General features: G+C 39.8%; 1 long non-coding RNA gene across 1 annotated transcript in view; it reads right to left on the bottom strand.

Moving 5' to 3' along the window:
• Positions 1 to 13,708: 13,708 nt before the first annotated feature.
• Positions 13,709 to 26,498, bottom strand: part of LOC126957190 (uncharacterized) — a 41,314-nt gene continuing 28,524 nt past the window's right edge. Inside the window, exon 3 of the long non-coding RNA XR_007726687.1 lies at positions 13,709 to 13,785. This is a non-coding gene — a long non-coding RNA (uncharacterized LOC126957190). The remainder of the gene's footprint in view (positions 13,786 to 26,498) is intronic.

Below are 26,498 nucleotides of genomic sequence, written 5' to 3'. Positions count from 1 at the left end.
AGGTTATCATGTAATTACACCTGCAAGATGTACTTTTTTTCCAAATAAGGTCACATTCACAGCTTCCAGAGGTTAGGCTATGAACATACTTTTTGGGGAGTGGGGATCATCATTCAACCCTCTACAGGGAGCTTTGTGGAGAATAACATATTCAATAGGAAGGGAGAATTCAGGCATCTAAGTTGATCCCCAAGACAATGGGTCAGAAATATAGGATATGTAATAGCAACAGGCTATGTATGGATTTAATTAATCCCAGTCCCTCTGGTGCTGGATCATTGGAATTTCTGTAATCATCTTTGAAAATCTCATTAAAATGAAAAGGCTAAAGGGCATGTCCACCCTCAGGATGCTGATGCTTTGAGTCTGCTGGTTCATAGCTTAGAAATAGAGTAGGGGAAACTGTGACAGTATCTCTCTATTATGAGGTTCTAGCTCAGATACTGACATATAGAAATAATAGCTGAATACATTAATGAATAATCAAAACCTAGATCCTAAGCTCAGTACCATCTTCAGGCAGCAACAGGAACCAGAGTTGTTTTAGAGCCATTGGAAAGGAATAAATGATTGGATGAGTGGAAAGTTTCTGAAACCTGCTGTTATTAACGTCAAGTTTCCTGGAGTCTTCTATTCATGAAAAGCCAAGTTCTGTACCTTACTTCATAGAAATGTCCCAGTGTGATATACTATAATCATATTTTGGCGATGAGGTCACAGCATTGGAAGTCAGGTCACAAGGGAACTAATCACATGCATTTCTAGTCACGCCACCTTGAGAAAGCAAGTTGTTTCCCACCAGCCTCACTGGTCAATGAATGTGCTTTAATCCATGTCCACAGTAAATGCACCTGAAATCTCCTACCTGCCAGTTTTAGCAGCAGAGCCACAGCACTGCCCTTCCCATGGTGTGTCTCAGAGTTTTCTGGGTCCTGAGTGTCTTGAGATCAGAGTCTGTTCTAGCTCTAGTCTAACTGCTTCTAATCGGAGTAGGGTGCAGGCAGTTTAGTAGGCTTTATACTAATCAGTTTTGTCTTATATGCCAAGTTCCCCCCAACCTTTACAGTGGGCCAAGGGGTTGGGACATTTGTTCTCTTGCAGTGCTCATGGTGAGCGCTGGCACTGCTGACCCTCAGATGGGAGCAAAACTCTGCAGTAGATGTTGGGTCCTCTTTTTTGTTTGCCTCCCTATTGCAACACCTTGTGGTAGCATTTCTTTCTTCAACCCATCTGCATAGCCACGTTCCTACATACAAGTGGGACAAGGTATCAGAAGTGTTGCCAACAAGAGACCTATCATCACTTCCTTTTGCTTTTCTGTGGCAATTCTCCTTGGCACCTTAGAGTTTTCCGATTACGTCTTAAGGTTACAAAGGGTCAGTTGAGTCCCTTTCCTATAGGTAGTGCATCACTCATTCTGTATCTCTGGCACATGATGATATGGTGATACTTGTTGTTTAAACAGTAACATACTTCCATGTTGGTTAGTCTATATGGCTTCTACCTTGAGTTTCTCAAGGTCCCGTCTCTAGCTCCTTCGTCTCCTCCCTTGTCCTCCCCTGACCTTTCCATTATTAGTAGCTAAAATTTAGTGTCCAGCACAGGAGGCATCCAGAACCCTGCTCCAGCTGTGTGGTTAATGTCTATTCTGCCTGTTCAGTGCCTGGCCCACACCAGCTGTTAATTTCTTGAATATCACCTCTGCATCTATGACCTCTGGGCACTTTCCTCTCCCCAGCTTCCAAGGAGAGCTATTCAGTGTGGTTTTCTGGGACCTGCTTTGCTGAGGAAGAGAGAAAAAAAACAATTTAAATCGCTGTTGGGCCCCTGCTACTTTCATTTAAGTTCTCGATCTCAGATTCTTGATCTCAGATTCTACATCTGCAAATTACAGGAGTTAAACTATGATCTCTAACCACCTGCCCCCAGCTCTGAAATCCTGTGATTTCATATTATTTTGAGAAAAAGAGAACATTAGTCCTAAAAGAAGTTAAGGAATGCTGGCTCAACAATCAATTAAGCTGGTGTTTATTGACTGCCACAGTATAGCCTTGGATCCTGTGGGCAACAGAATTCTGAACTTGTAGGTATGAAACCGATCTGGGATGCTGCCATTCTGTGGACTGTTCCAAAGAACAAGAATAAAGTAGCTGATTCAGAAGACACCTCTAATTTACACCATTCACCATTCCATTCCCTTAGGAGAGGTTATGAAGTCAGAGCCAGACAATCTCAATTAAAAAAAAAAAAAAGTACAAACAGGCAGAGAATGTCCCTGAATGAGACTATACTGATGGTTATTTGTTTGGCAGTTTCTAAGCTTGTCTCCTTTTACTGCTTTCTCTTTTTTTGCCCATAGCCCAAATTACTGGAACACAATGTGTCTATGTGACAAGTAAAAAGAGGCTTGCATCAGAAAGAAAATAAGTAAAGGACTTGGAAAATCCCTAAGCAACTTGTAACTCTCCTCACTTCTGTAGCAGTTCTAGCTTGCACCAAGGTTTTTGTGTGCTGACTCTAAAATGTCAACTGCTCATGGAAATGGGAAACCTGTTATCATGGCTCATGGTAGCTGTTTCCATTTATAGGGCTATTACTGAGATGCCAGGGATCCAAAAATTTCCATAGTTTAACTCATACAGAGTGACATGGAAAACAGAAAGAAGAAAACCTTGTAATAAAAACAAGTGGTTTTCCTATATAATCCTGTCCTCTTAATTTCACAGTTCCCTAACTCCTGCACAAAGCAGGGTAGCTGGGAAAGATGAGTACATTGGTATAATTTACTGTACAGAGTTTCCAACCTTTAGCTGTTGTGCTGATTTTTCATTTTAAAAAAAGAACAAGAGGGATGTGTCAGTATCATGTCATTGCTAACAGGGGTTTCACACACAGCTGGTTCCTAAGTTGGTATTTGACAAAACAGCTAACTGACTCAAAATATTCACAGAATCTACTTGCAGCTGGTTCTCAAGTCAGTATATTACAGACAGCTAATTGACTCAAAATATTTGCAGAATCATATTTATGTTAATTTAATATATGAGTAACAGTCAATGGGCTAAATTCTTAACATCATTAATACTTTAAGAAACAACTGAGTAGACTTAGAGGGATTTGACGACTTGGGCTGTATGATAAAATAAAGTTTATTTTTGTACTGGGTATTTCATGCTTTGTTAAACAAACTAGCCTGGTTTTCCCAGGCCTTCTGTTAGTGCCTGAATTTCTGGGTTCTCTTGAGCAAGGGTGTTGTAAGAATTACTGCATGTATAGCAATGCTGGCAGCTGCCAAGTGTTCAACAGTCATCAAAAGAACAAATAAGATGCTTATCCATATTTAAAACTGGATACCAAATAACACAGATCAGATGAAAGTGGCACTTTATGGAACAAAGCACAAGAGCATCTGGGATGTTTTCTCTATTTTTGGTCGGCTCATTTTAGGGAGGCGTGAGCTGAGACTAAAGAATTTCAGAACAAAGATGACAAAATTATTATAAACCAGTATGTATTCTGTATATTTTGCTTCAAATCTATGCCATTCAGCTAATATTTCTGCAGTGTCAATGGGTAAGATGTCATTTTTATTTCCTTGCTAGGCAAATCTTGGTACTATTCCCAAAGCGTAGAGTATGAGATTTCAGGTTTCAGATGTCTGGTTATCTTTCATCTCTTTCCAGTCTAGGGTAGAGTAGTGTTTGACTTGCAAAGGGTTAAATCAAATCATAGAAATTCCCTGGTGGTAATCCTGTAGAACTGAGCTCAGACTCACTCAGGAAAGAAATGGATGTGTCTTCTTGTTTCGAGGATAAGTGCATAGGACACTCCCCACAGGGTGAAAAGGGAAGTGGCATATGATTTGTTTTTATTTTTAATTGACAGATAATAATTGTATATATTTATGGGGTATACTATGTTTTGACATATGTGTGTATTGTGCAATGATTATATCAAGCTAATTAACATATCCATTGCCTCGCCTACTTACCATTTTTTTGCGGTGAGAACATTTAAAATCTTTGTCAGCAATTTTGAAATGCACAATACATTGTTCTAAACCACAGTCATCATGTTGTGCAATAGGTCAGTAAAATGTATTCCTCTTATCTAACTGAAACTCTGTACCCTTCGACCATCTCCTCTGTCTCTATTTCCCTGGCCCCTCCTCTACCAGTACATTAAGGTTTTCTAGAGGGACAGGACTAATAGGATAGATGTATATATGAAGAGGAGTTTATTAAGGAGTATTGACTCACACAATCTCAAGGTAAAGTCCCACAGTAGGCCATCTGCAAGCTGAGGAGCTAGGAGCCAGTCCAAGTCCCAAAACCTCAGTGCAGCCTTCAGTTTGTGGCCAAAGGCCCAAGAGCCCCCGGCAAACCACTGGTGTCGGTTCAAGAGTCCAAAAGTTGAAGAGCTTGGAGTCCGATGTTTGAGGGCAGGAAGCATCCAGCATGGGAGAAAGATGAAGGCTGGAAGACTCAGTAAATCAGCTTATCCCACCTTCTTCTGCCTGCTTTATTCTAGGCATGCTGGCAGTTGATGAGATGGTGCCCATCCACACTGAGGGTGGGTCTGCCTCTCCCAGTCCACTCACTCAGATGTTATTCTCTTTTGGCAACACCCTCACAGACACACCCAGGAACAATACTTTACATCCTTCAATCCAATGAAGTTGACACTTAACATTAACCATCACAGCCAGCCTCTGGTAACCATCATTCTACCCTCTATTTCCAGGAATTCAACTTTTTTAGGTTCTAAAAATAAGGGAGATCATGCAATTTTTGTCTTTCTGTGCATGTGTTATTTTGCTTAGCATAGTATCCTCTGTGTTGCCACAAATAATTGAATTTCCTTCTTTTAAAAGGCTGTATAGTATTTCATTGTGTTTATGTATATTATATTGTCTTTATCCATTGATCTGTTGATGGACACTTAGGCTGTTTCCATGTCTCAGCTATCGTGAATAATGCTGCAGTAAACATGGGAATATAGATATCTCTTCAACAGACTGATTTTAATTTCTTTGGATACATACCCATGAGTGAGGTTGTTGAATTACATGGTACTTCTATTGAGAACATACAATTGGGAAAAGACAGCTTCTTTGATAACTATTTTTGAGAAAACTGGATATCCACAAGCAGAAGAATGAAACTAGACCCTTATATTATACACAAAATGAACTGAAAATGGATTAAATACTAAAATGGAAGACCTGAAACTGTTAAATTACTAAAATAAAACATAGGGAGAAGTTTCTATGACATTGGTCTGAACAATAATTTCTTGGATATTTCAAAAGCATGGGCAACAAAAGCAAAAATAGGCAAACGGGATTGCATCCAGCGAAAAAGCTCTGGATAGCCAAGGAGACAATTAGCAGAAGGAAAGGATGATCCACAGAATGGAAAAAAACCATACACTTATTTGTAAACCATACATCTAATAAGGGGCTAATATATGAAATATACAAGGAATTCAAACAACTCAGTAGAAAGAAAGGGACTTCCATTCCTGAGTTACTTCTCTTAGAATAATGTTCTCCAAGTGGGAGCTAAGCTATGAGGATGCAAAGGCATAAGAATGATACAATGGACTTTGGGGACATGGGGGAAAGTGTGAGAGAAGGGTGAGGGATAAAGACTATACATTGAGTACACCACTCAGGTGATTGGTGCACCAAAATCTCAGAATCACCACTAAAGAACTTATTCATATAACCAAACACCAATTGTTCCCCAAATACCTATTGAAATAAAAAATTAAAAATACTGTTAAGAAAATGATAAGCCAAAGACTGGGAGAAAATATTTGCAAAACATGTATCTGCCAAAGGAGGACATATACAAACTCTATAAGAAGAGTTTTAAAAGAAAGAAAGACAGAAAGAAGGAAGAAGGAAGAAAGGGAGGGAGGGAGGGAGGGAGGGAGGGAGGGAGGAAGGAAGGAAGGAAGGAAGGAAGGAAGGAAGGAAGGAAGGAAGGAAGGAAGGAAGGAAGGAAGGAAGGAAAAGTTAAAAATGGGTGAAGGGCCTGAACAGATATTTCTCAAAAGAAGACATATGAATGCCTACAGATATATGAAAGAATTCTCAACATCACTAATCAACAGGGGGATGCAAATTAAAATGATAATGGGTTATCATGCCATACCTGCCAGGATGGTTATTATCAAAAAGTCAAAAGATAACTAGTGTTAGTAAAATTGTGGAGAAAAAAGGAACCCTAGTATACTGTTGGTGGGAAAGTAAATTAGTGTAGCTATTCTGGAAGTACCATCTTTTGAATGAACTCTCTCAGCCATCCAAAGCTTGGGACGAAAGGACAGGTAAGTATTATTTGAGGAGAAAACCTGAGAACTATTTGAAGCCTGGAGCTAGGCTGACAAAATGGTCTTCAGTGTTAGGTAATTGGACACGTGTGGGGCAGAGGATTCTAAAGAGCAAAAGAGGCACGAGGAAATTTTAGTGACACACTTTGTTTTAGGTCTGATTTTCCAGACGTAGCCCCTGGTGGAGGCACATTATGACTTTCATGACCCCCAGACACCCTGATTCATAATCGGTTAGTGAAACATACTGCTTTTCTGCAAAAGCCAAGATGTGTTGAACTGACTAGAAACAGAAAGGACAGTAAGAAGCAAGAAACAAATAAAGAAAATGAGAAAGAAGGCTGGCACCCATAGTATGGCAGTGGAGGTGGCCTGGGATGGGTGATGTACAGCTGACCCTATGGTTTAGGGGCACCTGGAAGTATTGATGCACAGTGGATCCTGTGATACTGGTGAGAATTTCGAATGGGTGATGCACAGTAATATGGTTTGGATCTGCGTCCCCACCAAATCTCATGTTGACACATAATCCCCAGTGTTGGAGATGGGGCCTGGTGGGAGGTGTTTTGGTCATGGGGGTGGACCCCTCATGGCTTGGTACTGTCCTCAGGATAGAGAGTGTGTTCTTGCAAGATCTGGTTGTTAAAAAAGGGTGTGGCACCTTCACTTCCTTGCTCCTGCTTTCACCATGTGACGTGCCTGCTCCTGCTTCACCTTCTGTCATGAGTAAAAGCTCCCTGAAACCTCCCCAGAAGGCGAGCAGATGCTGGTGCTATGCTTCCTGCACTGCCTGCAGAGCTGTGACCCAATTAAGCCTCTTTTCTTTATAAATTACTGAGTGTCAGGTATTTCTTTATAGCAATGCAAGAATGGCCTAAACACACAATAAACGCTATGATGACAAGGATCAAAAGAGGTCCACCCGAAATGTAGAATTCAGAGAGGATTTTTAATGGAGCATGCAGCCATCTGCACTTTAATATCATAGTCTCATTTTAGATATGGATGTTGGTATTCATGAAGGAATGGGCAGCAGGAATCGGTTTCTTCTTCTGCATCTGAGGATTCCTCAGGGCAGGTTTCACTGGGAAGCCATGGTAATTCATTGCAGATATGCATGCTCTAGCCTGGTGCCCAGTCCAGAGTACCTGTGTCAGGATCTGAATCCAGCACTGTGTCTTAATAAGCTGAATTACTGTGAACTGTAATAGTGAACTGCAGTCTGTCTGGTAGCTCAGGTCATCTCAGAACACCCACATTTGTGAGGACAGAGTATGCATCTAAGTCAGAAAACTTACCCATCAAGAGATGGCCAGTTAGTGGGGGTTTAGGAGCAAAAACACAAGTTTCCTCTTCCAAGAGCTTTCCTTCCCTGGTTTCCTTTAGTTTTTGTTTGTTTAAGAAAATGTCTTGGTTTATAGATAGTTAGAAATTCACCTACTTGTAAGAGTAATATCTATAATATTTTAAATATTGATAATTATTACACAGCATTTTATAATAATTATATTATATAATGCCCATATGTTATGTACATTAATATATTACTATATTAATATTGATCTAGTATTTTTAATGGAACTGGTAAAACTGTTCTATTGATTTTAAATATAGAGGAAGTAAGCTGCCTGATAGAAGCGTCTTTGGGTGTTTGATTCTCTGCTATATCCTATTGGTTAGAATAGTGCTAGGGACATAATAGGTGTGGAAGAATATATTAGCTGAATGAACATAGAGATATCTTTCAAGAGACTGTGCTTTGTACAAAATTATATTGATTAATTTCTCAATTCAAATTATTGGCCAAAGCAGATCTGGTAGCTAAAGACACTGTAAACTTGTGAAAAAATAAGTTAAAGAAAGGGGGAAATGGAAGGCAAAAACAATGCACTAGTTGTATTTTTCCATGACTTTGAAGTGTCTGCTATTGTTCAGACCAAATATTCTATTCCTGTGCTAAAACCAACCCATTAAAAGAAATCATTTGCTCTGGGCTAAAATGATTGAGAAATATGAATTCTAAAGTATATGTACTTTCTAAAATTTCAAGATACCAAGTCAGGGTTGAAAGTATTCAGCTTCCTATATCCTCAAACTTTCTTCTCTTTGTTTAGTGTAGCTTTTTGCTGTATAAATACGCTGAGAAAAATCAGATAAAATGTTAATTACTTAGGCAATCTAATACTAAAGAAAACAAGTGATCACTTACCACTATATGGCTAAAATAGAGATGAAGTAGACATAACCTTACATTTAAAACTGATTTGTTTTATAGTAAGTCACTCATTCTACAGATATTTCACGAGCAACTACTACATGCCATATAGTATTCCAGGTGTTAGGGATAAAACAGTGTACAAAACTGATAAGAATTCTTGCCATTATGACGTTTATATTCTGCAAAATTGTGTTTTCATAGTTTTATCATAGATTTTAAAAATATTCAGTAAAGTTACTATCTTCTAGAACAGGAGTCACCAACCTTTTTCTGTGAAGGGACAGGTAATAAATATAGTAGGCTTTGGGGGGCACCCTTTTCCCTCACCCGCAGGCTAAGTAAGCGTTGAATGCAGGGCAACCCCCTCTCAACAGCTTCTCCCAAGAAACAGCCAGCCAGAATGGAGACATTTGCTATGCAATCTTCTGTCACTGCACGTGCTCAACACACCACCCCACATCCAGTTCTTTCTAGCCCTGTTAATCCTCTTTATAAAAGACAAGCCCTGTCAGCCTCATCCTTGAGACACTTCAAGATTTTATGGCTGGGCATTCTCCATATTGCAATAGTCTCTCTCCCTCATGACAATTTTGTTTTTGAACAAAGTCTCTCCTTACCTAAGTCCAGTTTTGGTTTTTATTTGAGAGTTTGCTGACTTAACAAAAGGGAAATTAGAATACTTGCTTTCTCAACCTACAGCTGCAACCTCCACATCTAACTGACATGTCAGAGCCTTCTCTGACCCATGGAAGGGAAAACTTGGCTCCCAAGAAACTGAGCAAAGCTGTAAAAAGAAATGAGAATGTGCCCAAAGCGATCTTTCCCTCAGCTTTATAGATGTTAGTAACATTCCTTACGGAGACTTACACAACAACAATTTTCACAGGATCATGGTACTCTTAAGTTGCAGCATCATTTTGAGAGCAATCATTTATACTTTAAATAAAAAATAATTTTAAGGGTAGACAAGATTTTCTCTTTAAAAGCCAAACATCATCCAGCTTTTCAAAGTACAAATAAAAGCCACTGAAGCATTCTATAGGTTTCAATTTTAATAAGACAAATGTTGATATATATGTAAAAAAAAACTTCTTGGGATCGTCAATAAATTTTAAGAGTAAAGGGTTCTTGAGGACAAAAAAGTAAGAGTAAACCACTGTTGTAATCAAAACTTGAGTTGATTGTCTCCGGGCCTCATTGATCGATTTTTTTTGATAGACCCTATAAAGAGTCATTCCCTGTCTGGGCTCTAGGAGACACTCACTGCCTAGGTTTGCATCCTTGTAGCTCAGGAAGCTGGTGATAGCTACCTGAGGGATTTAACCAAAGTCAGCTTGCTTCATCTTTTGCAGACATCACATTGACATTGTGAGGTTTTTGCCAGGTTTTTTTATTATCATTATTTTTCCAATTATTTTTTATTTTTCTCTTTTTTTTTCTAATTTTGGTCTGTATTTTATTTCTCTCCATTTTTATTTTTTCTTTTCTTTTTTCTTATTCTTTCATTATTCTTCCCATTTTACTTCTTGTATTTTCTTTTTCTTCATGCTTTTTCTTTTTTGCCTTTTGTCTTTTATTTTTATTTCCTTGATTTATTTCTTCTGTCTTCTTATTTTTTATTCTCCCCTTTTATTTCTGATTTATCTTTTTCTTTTCTTCTCATTCATTTTTTTCCTTTTCTTTATGTTTTTCTCATTTTCTTCTTACTTCTTCACCATCTGGCCCCACCTGCACTAGAAATCCTTGTGGGCCTCACTCCCACAGTGCTGTGAGTGCAGGCGCCTCACCCCATCCCCCCGGTAACTGAGGGATGCCAGGGTCCAGCACAGCCTCACAGCGAGTCCTTGTCGCCTCTCCAGGTCCCTCAAAATCTGAGCAATCGTGGTACCTCAGGCGGAATCAGTTTCCTCATGGATGAGTCCATTTGCAGCTGCTTCTTGCTGGACAGCTCTGACAGGCAGGGCACCAGCAGAATTAGCCCCTTAGGCTAAAATTCCCCAGGGCTACCTTCCCTCTCTGCATGGCTCCAGCCTCTGTCTCTGACCACCGGGGATCCCTGGAGTGTCCTCAGCTAGGTCACCTCTAAGTTGGTCTACAATCTGCCTTGCAGGTATGCCAGAAGAAACCTGGATGAACCTGAAAGTGAAGGCTAAGGGGAGATGCTCAGGCCTCTCGTGGTGGCAGCAGAGGGAATAATAGAAAAAGAGAGTTTCCCAGAAGCCAGACCACACTCATTAGGCTTCCGATGGAGACCGAAGACCACCCACTCCACAGGGCCCCAGGAGATGAGGCAGGAGACTGGCAGATTCTGAGCAACCCCGGCACAAGCGCGCGTCGCAGGAGAGGTGGTCCCAGTCAGCCAGCCAGAGCACCGGGCGTGGAGGCATCTCACGGCCGCGCAGTGTCCCAGCGGACCTCAGGCAGCTCCCTGGCCTTGGAGATCCTTGCTTCCAAATTAGCCAGGCGGCTGCCAGGAGCTGGAGGAAGCAGCAGGAAAGAGCGCCTCAGCCCCACCTGGGCAAGACTGCAGAGACTGGCCTGAACGTGATGTCTTCCTTGCTGGCCCTTCTCCTCTTCCTTGACCTTCTGTGACTTTTTCTTCCATGTTGTAAGGGAAAAGAGATGTGTCTTTCTCCCACACATCCACCCGTGTCCAGAAACTCCCTCTCCCGTTCTCCCCCAGAGGAGCCGCAGGACGGGGAAGGATGGGCAGGGCTCTCCCTTGGTACTAAAATGGGAGAGTTCCCTCAGCCCCCTCACAAGACCTGCGGCAGGGGTGTGGCTTGCCCAGCAGCTCACACCCCCAGGGGGAGCGTGCAGAGGAGCAGGTGCAGAGGTTGGGGTGAGTGCTTTGGGCTCTGGCCTGGCACAGTAGTGTCTAGGGATGGGTGCCTGCAACCCTGGTATTACAAAGCTCTTTCAGCATTGCTGTCTGCAGACAGCTTGAGTGTTAATCAACTCAATGGACCGCCTGCCTTATCACAAGGGCGGAGTGTGACAGCCTTCTGTATCTCAAGCTCTTGTCCAGTGTCCCAGAAGAATCAGATCACAGGTGGGCTGCAAGGATGACTGCAAGGTTTTATTGAGTGGTGGAAGTGGCTTTCAGCGAGATGATGGGGAGCCGAAGGTGGACCGGTGAGGCAGATAATCTTCCCCTGGAGTTCCCTCTTTCTCCACGTTCTGAGCTTCTTCTCTCCTTCTCTGCTGCTCCGCCCTGCCTCTCCCTGCCACTGTTTGCCACACTGCTGCTCTCTGCTCCTCTTCACCATTCTCTGCCGCTTTCTTCCTCTGCTCCTCTTGATGTTCCACCACTTACGTGTGTGCCTGCTAAGGTCTTGGGTTTATATGAGCACAGGACTAGAGGCATGGCAGTCCAGAGTGGTCTTGGAAAATGCAACATTAGGGGCAAAAAACAGGAGTGCCCGTTTTCACTTAGGTCCGCGGGCACAGGCCTCAGGGTGGAGCCCTCACCACGGACTCCCGCCCTTCTCTACCCAGCACTTCTCTGCCCCCTTCCATATCAGTACTGCGGTTGCATGGAACATGTCACCAGAATTAACACATTGTTATTACCAAAAGAAAAAAGGAAAGGAAAAAAATCCCCACAGCTACCTTCTCTCTCTGTCCCTTGGGCCAGGGAAACTGGATATGTGACATGACCCAAGACAGCTGCTCAGGACACAGCATGCTGGGGCAGGGGAGGAATGTTCTAGTCAGTGCCTTGGGCTGAGCCCACTTCAGGTTTCTACCCTCTCCTCTCCAGACCACCAACAGAGGAGGCCTTTAGGGGCTTGAGGTCTGGGAAGCTGGGGGCCAGGAGTAGTGGGAGCTGCTCTGGGGCTGCTGAGATGAGGACGGGGTCACTGTCCCTGCTCCTTCCCCAGAGCTGGACATTCCCTTCCGCAGCTGCTGTGAGGACATTTATTCTCTTCCTCAAAAGTGGGTGCCATCCCTCCCCCGACCCCACTGTTGGGTAGAGGGAGGATGACCCAGGGCTAGGAGTAGGGAGGCAACTGCAGAGAGGGGTCGGCTGTCTCTTTGGTGCTTGGTCTTCATTATCAGCACTCATCTGGGCATGTGCTAATTCCACATGGGGACTTCTCCCCACCCCCACCCTTCTGTCTCATCTCTTGGCCTTGCCTCTGTTCCTGACACTGTTGCATCTCCATAGGGTGGGGGCAGACAAGGCCCAGTGGCTCTCACTGGGTCACCTTCACGGCCATGTGCAAGGGGAAGCTATGGGCCCTTGGCTGGGGGTCTCCCCTGCATCTCTTAATTTTATCTCTGCTGTTTCTGTTCTTGAGAAACTCCTGGAGGGAGTTGTGCACAGAAGTGGCCCCCACACTCACCTGAGTCCTACAGTTTTTGGTGATGGATTTTGTTTTTTATTACCTCATTCCTTTGATTTATAAGGACTCTGCCCCTACTCATCACATGTGCTCCCAGCCTAGGCTCAGCTGCAAATCGAGCCCTTGGGTCCCAGAAAGTGGTCTCACCAACTGCAGCCTTCTTATCCCACATCCTGACCACGAGCTCTAGCTGAAACTCTCAGAAACAGCCTAGTTCTCTGAGAGGGGTTGGCTGGGCTCAGCCCACCAGCTTCTGGACTCAGTTTCACCTCCGGATCAAACAGGTAATAAAGAGAATGTTGGCAAGGGAGTCTAAACATTATGCTGGATGCATGTTAGGGGTGCAAGAGAGGGAACAGCCATACCAGTTAGAAGGCAGTTACAGTTCAGAAAGAATGAGATAGTTTAAATAAGGATATCCACGAAACAGTCCAGATGCATCTCGGAAGCAGAATCAGCAGGACTTACTGGATGTGGAGACTGGTAGAGAGTCAAGGCCAGCTCCTAGCTGTCCAGCTTAAGCCACGGGGTGGATGAGAAAGACTTGATTCAGCACAGATTTACATGGGAAAACCAATGTTCAGTTCAGGACACATTAAAACTGTGTGGAGTGTGGATGCCATGTTACCATTTGGATATGTGACATTGTGTCTCAGAGGAGAGGTCGGGACTGAAGATAACATTCAGAAGCTTCAGCGTGGGAACAGTGTTTAGAACCATGGTGGACTAGACCATTTTTGCATTGCTATAAAGGAATACCAGCAACTGTGTAATTTATAAAGAAAAGAAGTTTAATTGGCTCACAGTTTTGCAGGTTGTACAGGAAGTGTGGTGCCAGCATCTGCTTCTGGTGAGGCCTCAGGAAGCTTACAGTCACGGCTGAAAGAAGAAGAGGAGCCTGTGTGTCACATGGTCAGAAAGGATGCATGAAGGAGGGAAGGAAGAGATGCCACACACTTTTAAACAACCAAATCTTGGATGAACTCAGTGAGAATGCACTCGTTACCATGGGAAGGGCACCAAGCCATTCATGAGGGATCTGCCCCCATGACCCAACCACCTCCCACCAGACCCCACCTCCAACATTAGGGATTACATTTCAACATGAGATTTGGAGGGGACAAATATGCAAACTGTATCACATGGCAATTGAGGAGACTATCATAGAGAGAGGAAAGAGAGTGAAGAAAGCCTGGACTGATTCTTGAGGAATTCTGACATTTGAAGATAAGGACACGAAAACTAAGTTGGAAAGTGATGAAGCAGAAAGGCAGGAAGAAAATAAGGAATGTGGTGTCAACAGAGGCTGGCAGCAAAAAGAACAGAGACAGGGCTTAGGGGATCAAAGGGTAAGTTCAAGGGAGGCACATGTGTAGGCAAAGGGGACACATGGGAGGTTTGGCCTTTGAAGACAAGAGAGGGCCTCCCTTTGTTTTACAAGAAAGAAGAAAGAAGATTTGTCTAAATCAGGGGTCAGCAAACCTGCAAAGGGCCAGAGAGTAAATATTTTGAGTTTCCAGGCCCATATGGTCTCTGCTACAGCACCACTGCTATGGCAGGAGGGCAGCCACAGAAAATAAGTCAACACATGCGTGTGGCTGGCTTCCAACGAGACTTTATTTATGGACACTGGAGTTGGAATTTCATAGAATTTTCATGTGTCATAAAATATTATTCATCTACTTTTTCCAGTTATTCAAAAATGTAAAAACCACTGTAAGCTGGTAGGCCGTATGAAAACACGCTGAAGGCCAGATCTGGCTGATGAGCCATCGTTTGCTGGGTCCCGGTCTAGATACTGGGAGGAACGTAGTAATATTTCTAAAACAATTGTGCATGGGGGCTGGGGGTGTGAAGGGCAACATGTTCCACTCACAGAACTCTGTCACTTCAGTGAGGTGTGAGTCACAGGCTTCAGCTGAGGTAGGAGTAGGCTTGAATTGCCACAGGCAGAGAATTCTTGAGAAGACAAGGAAGCTGTTTTATCGGAATAACACAGTGGCATGCAGAGCAGAGTGGAAATCCCACAGAAGCATGACGGTGTCAACCGATGGGAAGGAGTGAGGCTTCTGGAGGCTCTGACATGGAAGCTGAGTCTTCAAGGATGGTCCGAGATTGTGAATTCATTTAAAAGTGGGAAGCAGTATTAAAGTGTGAAGAGACCAAGAAGAAGTCATCATCTGCTACAACACGGCCGTTTACAAGTGACAATAATCACATTCAATAATTTCTGTTTTAAGCAAATTGCCTTTGAATGATACTAAAACAGAGATTGACTGTAGTGTAAAATGTCCAGACATCCCCCAACAGGCCAGTGGGCTGCCTCGCACACACATCTGGTCAGCATCTGGAGCGCACAGAGGAGAAAATTCATCATATTTGCTCTGCATGTTAAACTCGGGGGCAGCCAGAGAAGTTCTTGTTCGTTTCAAATCAGGCAAATTTGCTCAATTTGGGAACAGGATATATATAAGGCCTTAAATGCAAGTCCCATTTCCAGTTTCTGTGGAGTCTAGTATAAGCTCCTGGAGGATAATCTCACCTTCAAACCAGCTCAGCCTTTGTTCCTTCTGGAATGGTACAAGAAGAGTCGATGTCTAAGAGAGCAGAGCTGAGATTTCAGAGTAGGGATTCACAATTCTGTGTACTTAAATTTATATTTACATTTCAGAGTGTCTGGTAAATCAACATTTTTTAAAGGCAACATGTCGACTCTAGTTATTAAAAGATTTGTTCAAGAACATTCACATTTTAGGCTTTAAGATCTCTTTTGGAAATATCCAATTAAGTTCATTTTAAGTTGTAAAAGAAATACACACCTTTAGGGGGAGGTGGTTTTTAGGTAACGTGCATGTTTTGCAATGCGAAAAGAACTTGAAACGTTTATGGAGAGATGAGTTTAGAATTGTCTTTGCCTTGCACCTCATATCAAAATAAATCCTAGGCTCCTCCCTTTACCTAGTGTTTTCCTTAGAGGAAGATCTATTATTGTTTCCTTCTTACGATAAACTGGTTTTCAGTCTCTTTTTAAAATTTTTATGTATTTATTTATTTTAAGATGGAGTTTCACTCTTCTTGCCCAGGCTGGAGTGCAATGGCACAATCTTGGCTCACTGCAATCTCCGCCTCCCAGGTTCAAGCAATTCTTGTGCTTCAGCCTCCTGAGTAGCTGGGATTACAGGCATGCACCGCCATGCCCGGGCTAATTTTATATTTTTAGTAGAGATGGGATTTCTCCATGTTGATCAGGCTGGTCTCTAACTCCCGACCTCAGGTGATCCACCTGCCTCGGCCTCCCAAAGAGCTGGGATTACAGGTGTGAGCCACCACGCCCGGCCTTTTGGTTTTCAGTCTTTACAAACAAAAACACAGATAGAGGTAATAATGACCTCAGGCTTTGTAGAATTCCCACTGTAAAATGTCTATAATAAATCAATTAAAGCTATACACAGGGTGCAGATGCCAGGTGCCTCTGATTAGCAGACACTAACGGGTTGGAAGTATTATTAATAATTGGCAGGTCAGAATTTCTGGGACTGGAAGGAAGTAGTAACTGGTAACTAGTGTTAGTCTCTGAAGATGCACACATCACCACTCGAGACCCCTTTCACCGAGTGTTCGAACAAAAGAGAGAACAGATCACCTTTCTTCAAACTTTGTTTTAGTTTAATTGAATATTATAACAAATTAAAATAAATACAGCAAACTAAAACAAAAACACTGGACTTTTCTATGAGTGCAGATGGTGAAGCTGAATGCAGAGAGCTTAGCTTCTTTTCCGAAGGAGTCCTCAGATGATGAGAGGCAGGGTCACATGGGATGAGAACGGGAATCTTTATCTTCTAAAGTGGTCTTAGACCTCTGGACAGATGGTGTCCCAGGAAACTGACTCGATCTGATTTTGACAAATATCTTTGTTTAAATCTTCTGAAACCTGGAACATTAAAATAGCTTTGTGCTCCTTTTAATTTCTGGCAAAGAGAAATTGGTTTGGCTAAAGAGCTCTTTTGGAGGGCATTGGCATGTTCATATGTATAGGATTTGCCTTTTAGCCCAAGCTAAATAAAAAGTCAGACAATTATGGCTTTGGAGTTCTCTTCCAAGAGGCAAATCAATATTTTTTTTTAAAGGCAACATGTAGGCTCTAGTTATTAAAAGATTTGTTCAAGAACATTCATATTCCATAACCTCATGTCAGAAAAATTCAAGCAATAAGACATCTAAAGAGTGGGTTTTTGCAGCTTTACCCTTTTCCTTGTTAGCACTTCATAAAAAGTGACAATCCAAATATCCTTTGGCTTTTTTGCATTGACTTCTAACTCTTACCTTCTAGTGGCTTCTCTCTTTCGATGAGCACTCATGTATACTTTTTTCTTCTCTGTATTCAAGAGTATTTGAAACCTACTTTCCTTGTGAGAGACATCATCACTCTACAGAAATAACTGAATGATTTTTCACAGATATAGTACATAAGACCAAATAGTCACAATATGTGTCTTGATATTCTGCACATCACACAAAAATACGGATGCTATAAATTTCCTTGATTTGGTAACCATAAGTCCAAGGAAACATTAAATTTTATTTTAAGGGCCAATAAGCCAAATAAGGTTTTGCTTTTATAAACTAAAAAGCATTGGGGGTAAAGAGATAGCTTAAAGCTATTTTAAAAACAGCATTTCTTTGCATTTAGAAGTGGGGATGGCTAGGATGTGAAGGCAGAGATGAGGCCAAAATAGCTTTAGAGATTTTTATCTAACATTTCTAAAACTTGGAGTGTATTCTGTTAGGGATAAAATAGACAATTTCTTCTAATTTGAAGATAGGATAATTTGTACGTACAATCGAGTATGCTATGGAATTTTTAGTCGTTTGGCCAAATGAGAAATACAATTAAACTTTCCCTTGAGGGGGGAGATTTTTATTTGGGAAAAGGGAAAGGGCAAAGAGAAGTCATACTCTTCTACTTACAGTAAACCAGTTATAAAATTAAAGAAGATTATTTTCTTGCTTGTGGGGAGAGTTGTAAGAGAATAATGCATTTCTAACTTTCTCTAAATACAGGGACACGTCAATTTTTTGCCGTTTTCGTGCCAATTCAAAGCCAACTCCCATAGAGGCAACATTGCATAAGGAGATGAAATATTTTCTACTAAAAGAAAAACACTTTGAGTGTTTCCATATTTTGTTGTTGTAGAATGCTTTTCCTTTTAAAAATTCTGTTTTTCTCGGTTGTTTAGCCAAACTTCCAACCAGGCACATCTAGCATCAATGAAAGAAAATGTCTTTTTTAAAAAAACGGAAAGTTTTAGCCAAACCGAATATCCTGATTTTTGATAAGGAAGTCCCAGTAAGGATGGCTTCACGTTTTGTAGATAATTTCTCACTTTCATGTTTCTGTTGGAGGTCGAACGGGGTTGCTGCCTGCGTAGCACGGCAGGGGCTGTGAAGAAGCATGGCCTTAGCATTCTTTGGGAGATTCCCTGGTGTTGGGAATTCTTTAGGCAACAATATTACAATCCTGACTTTTGAACTACGCATCTGGCAGAGGATTTTCAACTCTTTTCTCACCCAGAGAAAGCTGAGATAGTGAAAGAAACTGCAGCAATGTCAAAAAGGATGAAAAGGATTGACAATAACGTTTTATTTTTAGAAAGCATTTATTTGAGCTTTACACTCCTGCAGGCATGTAAAGATAACCTCTTTATCCTTTTTGTTTAAACTGAAGAACAAAAACAGTTCCTAATAACTACTACTGATATCTACTCTCAGAATACGCTCATTAGAAAAAGCAGAAATCTTTTTAAAGCATCATGTTAAAGTTTGCTGTTTCGTCCAAATAAGAATGACACTATTTTAATATACTCACAAGTGGTTTAATCAGTTTAACATTTATAAATAAAATAAATAAACGTAAATGAATAAATAAGTAAGTTCGTTCCATGAGAGTATGTATTTAATCTGTTTTATTTACTGATGTAGCTTCGGGACTTGGAACAGTTATCTGGCACATGGTAAGCTTTCAGTAAGTATTTTTGTATATAAAGAAACAAATGAATATTGAGATTCGTCTTGCAAAAATGTACCCTAGAACTTAAAGTATAATAATAATAATAAAAAAAGAGGAGATTTGCAGGCTCCAAACTGTTTTATTTTTCAGATTACTAGTTTAGTCTTAATATATCTAGTGCATTTAATGTATTATTATTGTTGCATTTTATCCAATAAATGGCCTTCCTTCTGCTCTTCCTTCTTCACCATTTTTCTGTTCTACTTTGATGTTATATGATGATTTTTCCCCAGGCCATGCCAATACTCACAGTGGACAGGAATCTGTGACTCGCAAAAGCCAATTTCTGTGGTTTTCTTTTGTTTTTTCCTTTCTAGTCTCCAATCAAGTGATGGCTTTACCGAGGCATTTTTATATTTCTCAATTTGTCACCATTTTAATTTTAATCTGTTTTTCTACTTTTGTCGATTATTCTTAGCTTTGTTTTTCCATTTTCCTCCAATTTTCATTAGCTCAAATAAATATCACTAATATTCAATCTTGTTATCTTTGGTTCAGGGTATATGTGAGGATTTCTCCAAAGTAAAAACTACTTTCTTTCTTTTCTTCTTAAGTGGTAGTTTATTGTTTTGCATATGACCAATAGTTTAAGCTCTTTTTCATCTCTCTTTGTTCAAATTTGCAATTGTTGTTTACATTTGCAAATGTTGTTTCCAAGTGTTTGTGTTGCTCTTCATAACTCTGTTCTTATATGACATTTCCTTATATAAAAAAGCTTTATTGAGATACAATTTACATAAAATAAACCGACTGTATTTAAACTGTATAATTTGATGAATTTAAAAAAAAACGACCAGAATAATAAACAGATTCATCGTCTTTAAAAGTTTTCTGGTGACCTCTGCAAACTTAGTTGGGGCCCTCTGAACACCTCCAACCTGGTCCCTAGGTAACCACTGATCTGCTTTCTGTCATTATAAATTAGTTTGCATTTACTATAATTTTATATTAATACAAATGAAATAATACAGTCTGTACTCTTTTGTTCTTTAGCTTTTTTCACCCAGCATAGTTCTTTTGAGGTTCATCTTTGTGTGTGTGTATGTGTATGTGTGTGTGTGTGTGTGTGTGGTGTGTATAATTCAGTCCTTTTTATTCCTGAATAGCATCCTATTGCAGAGATGAACCACAATTTGTTTATATACTTATCTATTAATGGACATTTGGGTTGTTTCCCGGTTTTGGCTATTATAAATAATGCTATTATGAACATTCATGTACAAGTCTTTGCCTGGATACATGCTTTTGTTTTTCTTGGTTAAGTACCAGGGAGTAGAATGACTGAGTCATATATATGTGTACACGAATATATATATATATATATACACACACACACACACACATACACACACACATATATGCATATACATATATATGTGTGTATAGATTTTTTTATGAAACTGCCAACTGTTTTCAAAAGTGCTTGTAAAATTTTACATTTTTATCAATTGTATTTGAAAGCCCCATGTCTTCCATTTTCTCACCAAAATTAGTGTTATTAGTATCTTTTTAACTTTAGTCACTTCAGTGGGTGTGTAGTGGTGTCTCACCGTGGTTTTAATCTGCATTTCCCAAACAACTGATGATGTTGAACATCTTTTCATGTGCTTATTTGGCATCCATATATTTTCTTTGGTGAAGTGTCTATTCAAACCTCCTACCCATTTTTTAAATTAGATCATTGGTTCTTATTGATTTTGAAAAGTTCTTTATACGTTCTGAAAATAAGTCTCTTATTGGATGAAAAGTTTGCAAATGAATTCTCCCTGTTGTTTCAGTTACTTAACAGTAGCTTTTAAAGAGCAGATTTTCTTCACTATAATGAAGTTCAATGTATCAGGCTTTTCTTTTATGCATTATGCTTTTGGTATTTTACAGAAAATCCTAAAGAATCCAGGAAGAAACTATTAGAATAAATAAATGAATTCAGCAAAATTGCAGGATACAAGATCAATACACAAAAAACAGTTATATTTCTAGAAACTAGCAATAAATAATCCAAAAATAAAATTAAGAAAACAATTCCATTTATAATAACATCCCAAATAATAAGATGACTAGTGATAAATTTAATGAAGGAGGTGCAAGACTTGTACACTGAAAAGTATAAAACATTACTAAAAGAAATTACTAAAGCCCTAGAAAGATATTTTATGTTTATGAGAGGGAAGACATAATATTGTTAAGATGACATTATTACCCAAAGTGATCTACAGATTCAATGCAATCCCTCTCAAAATTTTAATGAGCTTTTTTTTTTTTTTTTTTTTTTTTGAGAAATGGAGAAGCTGTTCCTCAAGTTCACATGAAATTGCAAAGGATCCCAAGTAAGCAAAATAACACTGACAAAAAACAAAGTTGGAGGAATCACACGTCTTGATTTCAAAACTTAGTACAAAGCTACAGTAATCAAAACAATGTGATATTGGCATAAGGATAGACATATAGATGGAATAAAATGTAGAATCTAGAAATAACTTCATACATCTATTGATTTTTCACAAGGGTGCCAAAATCATTCAATGGGAAAAACAGTTTTTCCAACAAATGGTGCTGAAATAACTGGATATCAACGTACAGTAGAATGAAATTGGATCTCTACCTCATAAAATAAACAAAAATTGACTGACAAGTTGGTCAACAACCGAGAGTTAAAACTATTAAACTGTAAAAATATATAGGAGTAAATCTTTATGATCTTGGATTTAGCAAATTAATTTTTTAGATGTGATGTCAAAAGCATGAGCAACAACAACCACAAAATAGACAAATTGGACTTCATGAAAATTAGAAACTTTAGTGAGTCAAAGGATATTGTGAGCTTTGTTTTATAATGCATTTAAGTTAAATGGAAATAGTTTGATCATTTAGAATCTTGTTTATAAGACTTGTTAGAATCAAATCAGTAAGGCAAATTTTTTCACTGTTGAGACAAACCCCTTTGGAGTACTCTACCCATTGCCCCATGAATCAAGAGGTTTCCTTGCCACTGGGAAGAGTTACTATTCTTGTCCCTGTATATGTTGAGCTCTTGTTCCTATTCTGATCCTTTCATGCAGTTCTTTCTGTGACATGCACTGGTCAATGCTGAATACTCAAGGAGATCCTTTGCAAATTTTTGAGTTCTCTCTCACTGTGCAACCTTTTCACTTTGGGTACTCTTATATTTGGTTTCCCTAGACTCTCAGATTTGTCTTCTCACCAAGGAAGTCTGCTAGGATCTGCTTTGGTTACACCTGCTTACTCTGTGGACTAGAAATTTGCCTAAAGTTTTTGTTTTTAACAGTTTTATTGAAACATAATTCATTTACCATACAATTTACCCATGTAATATTTATATTTCAATAGCTTTTAGTATATTCACAGAGTTGTGCAATCATCCCCACACTTAATTTTAGACCATTTTCATCACCTTAAAAAGATGACTCAGTGTTTTGTTCCAAATGAATGAGGAACTTTACATATATTGTGAGTCTTTTAAGCCAGACTTTTCTCCCCTATAATACAGCATCATTTTTATCATATTTCAAGTGAATATTTATGTGTAGATCTGTTTGTGAGTTCTTTGTCCTATTCCATCAATTTATTCTTGTGCCAGTAGCACACTGTTTTAATTACTATAGCTGGACTATAGGTCCTAATAGCAGCTTTAAGTAGTTAAGAAGTTTTCCACATTTATCCTACTAGATTGCCTTAACTATTCTTGGCCCTTTGTATTATTTCCACATAAATTTTAGTCAACTTATCAATTTATATAATATTTCTTATTTAGATCTTTAACATTGTATTGAATTTATAGACATTTGGATGTTTAGATAATTGACAATTTTTACAATACTGATTTCTAATCCATTTAGCTTAGAAACTGTGGCAGTTTTCAGTGTACAGAACTTATATGGTTTTAGGCTTATTCTTTGGTATCTGATTTTTTATGTTATTGTAAACTGTTTCTTTTTGTATTTTTTTCATATTCAGCTTATTTTCAATGACTTGGAAAGACTTGCATATTGATTTTAACAGTTTAGCTAGAGATCATTTTAGATTCTCTAGATATACAACAATGTTATTTGTAAATGAATTTAATGCTTATGCCCTTCATTTCTTTTCCTTGCTTTATTGCACAGGCAGAGATCCCTTGTAAAACATTGAAGTGGTCATGTTGGGTATTTGTTTTTTAATTCCTAAATTCATGATCATTAAATTTAACATTTTCTGTGAAACATTCAAATAAATGCTGTTTATTTTTCATTTTCCTCAATTCCTTGCTTGCTAAGAGTTTTTGCCACAAATTATTATTGAATTTTATAAGATATTTTTCTGCATCTATTAAGATTATTATGTTTTTATCTTTTTAAAAGTTAATGTGGTAAATGGAATTAATTAATTTTTGAGTAGTAAATCTCTCTTGCATTCCTACAACCACCATGAAGTCCTTACATACTATCCTTAGTATACAATTCTGAATTTGATTTGTTAGTATGTCATTGGGCATTTTAGCATCCATTGTAATGAGAAAGATTAGTCTGTAATTTTCATGTCTTATAGGAACTTTGTTAGGATTTAGAAGCAAGATTGCAATGGTCTTATAAACAATTATGGGATCCGCACCAAGATGGCTGAATAGGAAGAGCTCCAGCCTCCAGCTCCCGGCGTGAGCGACACAGAAGATGGGTGATTTCTGCATTGCCAACTGAGGTACTGGGTTCATCTCACTGGGACGTGTCAGAAAGTGGGTGCAGGACAGTGGGTGCAGCCCAATGAGTGAGAGCCAAAGCAGGCCGAGGCATCCCCTCACCCAGAAAGCGCAAGGGGGAAGGGAATTCCCTTTCCTAGCCAAGGGAAACAGTGACACACAACACCTGAAAAATCACATCACTCCCACCCTAATACTGTGCTTTACCAAGGATCTTAGCAAACAGCACACCAGGAGATTATATCCTGCGCTTGGCTTGGAGGGTCCCACACCTATGGAACCTCCCTCATTGCTAGCACAGCAGTATGAGATCTAACTGCAAGCTGGCAGTGAGGCTGGGGGAGGCCATTGCTGAGGCTTAAGTAGGTAAACAAAGCCACCGGGAAGCTCAAACTGGGTGGAGCCCACCACAGCTCAAGGAGGCCTGCCTGCCTCTGTAGACTCCACCTCTGGGGACAGGGCATAGCCAAACAAAAGGCAGCAGAAACCTCTGCAGATATAAATGTCCCTGTCTGACAGCTTTGAAGAGAGTAGTGGTTTTCCCAGCACAGAGTTTGAGATCTGAGAATGGACAGACTGTCTGCTCAAGTGGGTCCCTGACCCCGAGTAACCTAACTGGGAGACATCCCCTACTTGGGGCAGACTGACACCTCACACCTCACATGGCCGGGTACACCTCTGAGATAAAGCTTCCAGAGGAACGACCAGACAGCAACATTGGCTGTTCAGCAATATTCACTCTTCTGCAGCCTCCGCTGGTGATACCTAGGCAAACAGGGTCTGGAGTGGACCTTGAACAATCAATCTGGTCTGTGTCTCTCAGACCACAGTGCAATCAAACTAGAACTCAGGATTAAGAAACTCACTCAAAACTGCTCAACTACATGGAAACTGAACAACCTGCTACTGAATGACTACTGGGTATATAACAAAAATGAAGGCAGAAATAAAGATGCTCTTTGAAAGCAATGAGAACAAAGACACAACATACCAGAATCCCTGGGACACATTTAAAGCAGTGTGTCGAGGGAAATTTATAGCACTAAATACCACAAGAGAAAGCAGGAAAGATCTAAAATTGACACCTTAACATCACAATTAAAAGAACTAGAGAAGCAAGAGAAAACACATTCAAAAGCTAGCAGAAGGCAAGAAATAACTAAGATCAGAGAAGAACTGAGGGAGATAGAGACACAAAAAACCCTTCAAAAAATCAATGAATCCAGGAGCTGGTTTTTTTGAAAAGATCAACAAAATTGATAGTCCGCTAGCAAGACTAATAAGGAAGAAAAGACAGAAGAATCAAATAGACACAATAAAAAATGATAAAGGGGATATCACCACCGACCCCACAGAAATACAAACTACCATTAGAGAATATTATAAATACCTCTATGAAAATATACTAGAAAACCTAGAAGAAATGGATAAATTCCCAAGACTAAACCAGGAAGAAGTTGAATCCCTGAATAGATCAATAACAGGCTCTGAAATTGAGGCAATAATTAATAGTCTACCAACTAAAAATGTCCAGGACCAGACGAATTCACAGCCGAATTCTACCAGAGGTACAATGAGGAGGTGGTACCATTCCTTCTGAAATTATTCCAATCAATAGAAAAAGAGGAAATCCTCCCTAACTCATTTTATGAGGCCAACATCATCCTGATACCAAAACCTGGCAGAGACACAACAAAAAAAGAGAATTTTAGACCAATATCCCTGATGAACATCGATGCAAAAATCCTCAATAAAATACTGGCAAACCGAATCCAGCAGCATATCAAAAAGCTTATCCACCATGATCAAGTGGGCTTCATCCCTGGGATGCAAGGCTGGTTCAACATATGCAAATTAATAAATATAATCCAGCATATAAACAGAACCAAAGACAAAAACCACATGATTATCTCAATAGATGCAAAATTGACTTTGACAAAATGGCTTTGACAAAATTCAACAGCCCTTCAAGATAAAAATTCTCAATAAATTCGGTATTGATAGAACATATCTCAAAATAATAAGAGGTATTTATGACAAAGCCACAGCCAATATCATACTGAATGGGCAAAAACTCAAAGCATTCCCCTTGAAAACTGGCACAAGACAGGGATGCCCTCTTTCACCACACCTATTCAACATAGTGTTGGAATTCTGGCCAGGGAAATCAGGCAATAGAAAGAAATAAAGGGTATTCAATTAGGAAAAGAGCAAGTCAAATTGTCCCTGTTTGCGGATGACATGATTGTATATTTAGAAAACCCCATCATCTCAGCCCCAAATCTCCTTAAGCTGATAAGCAACTTCAGCAAAGTCTCAGGATACAAAATCAATGTGCAAAAGTCACTAGCATTCTTATACACCAATAAAAGACAAATAGAGTGCCAAATAATGAATGAACTCCCATTCACAGTTGCTTCAAAGAGAATAAAATACCTAGAAATCCAACTTACAAAGGATGTGAAGGACCTCTTCAAGGAGAACTACTAACCACTGCTCAGTGAAATAAAAGAGGACACAAACAAATGGAAGAACATTCCATGCTCATGGATAAGAAGAATCAATATCATGAAAATGGCCATACTGCCCAAGGTAATTTATAGATTCAATGTCATCCCCATTAAGCTACCAAAGACTTTCTTCACAGAATTGCAAAAAAACTACTTTAAAGTTCATATGGAACCAAAAAAGAGCCCACATTGCCAAGACAGTCCTAAGCCAAAAGAACAAAGCTGGAGGCATCACGCTACCTGACTTCAAACTATACTACAAGGCTACAGTAACCAAAACAGCATGGTACTGGTACCAAAACAGAGATATAGACCAATG

The sequence above is a fragment of the Macaca thibetana genome, chromosome 6, assembly GCF_024542745.1.
Source record: "Macaca thibetana thibetana isolate TM-01 chromosome 6, ASM2454274v1, whole genome shotgun sequence".
In the NCBI taxonomy this organism is placed as follows: Eukaryota; Metazoa; Chordata; class Mammalia; order Primates; family Cercopithecidae; genus Macaca; species Macaca thibetana.
This window is presented reverse-complemented; position numbering and strand designations above follow the sequence as displayed.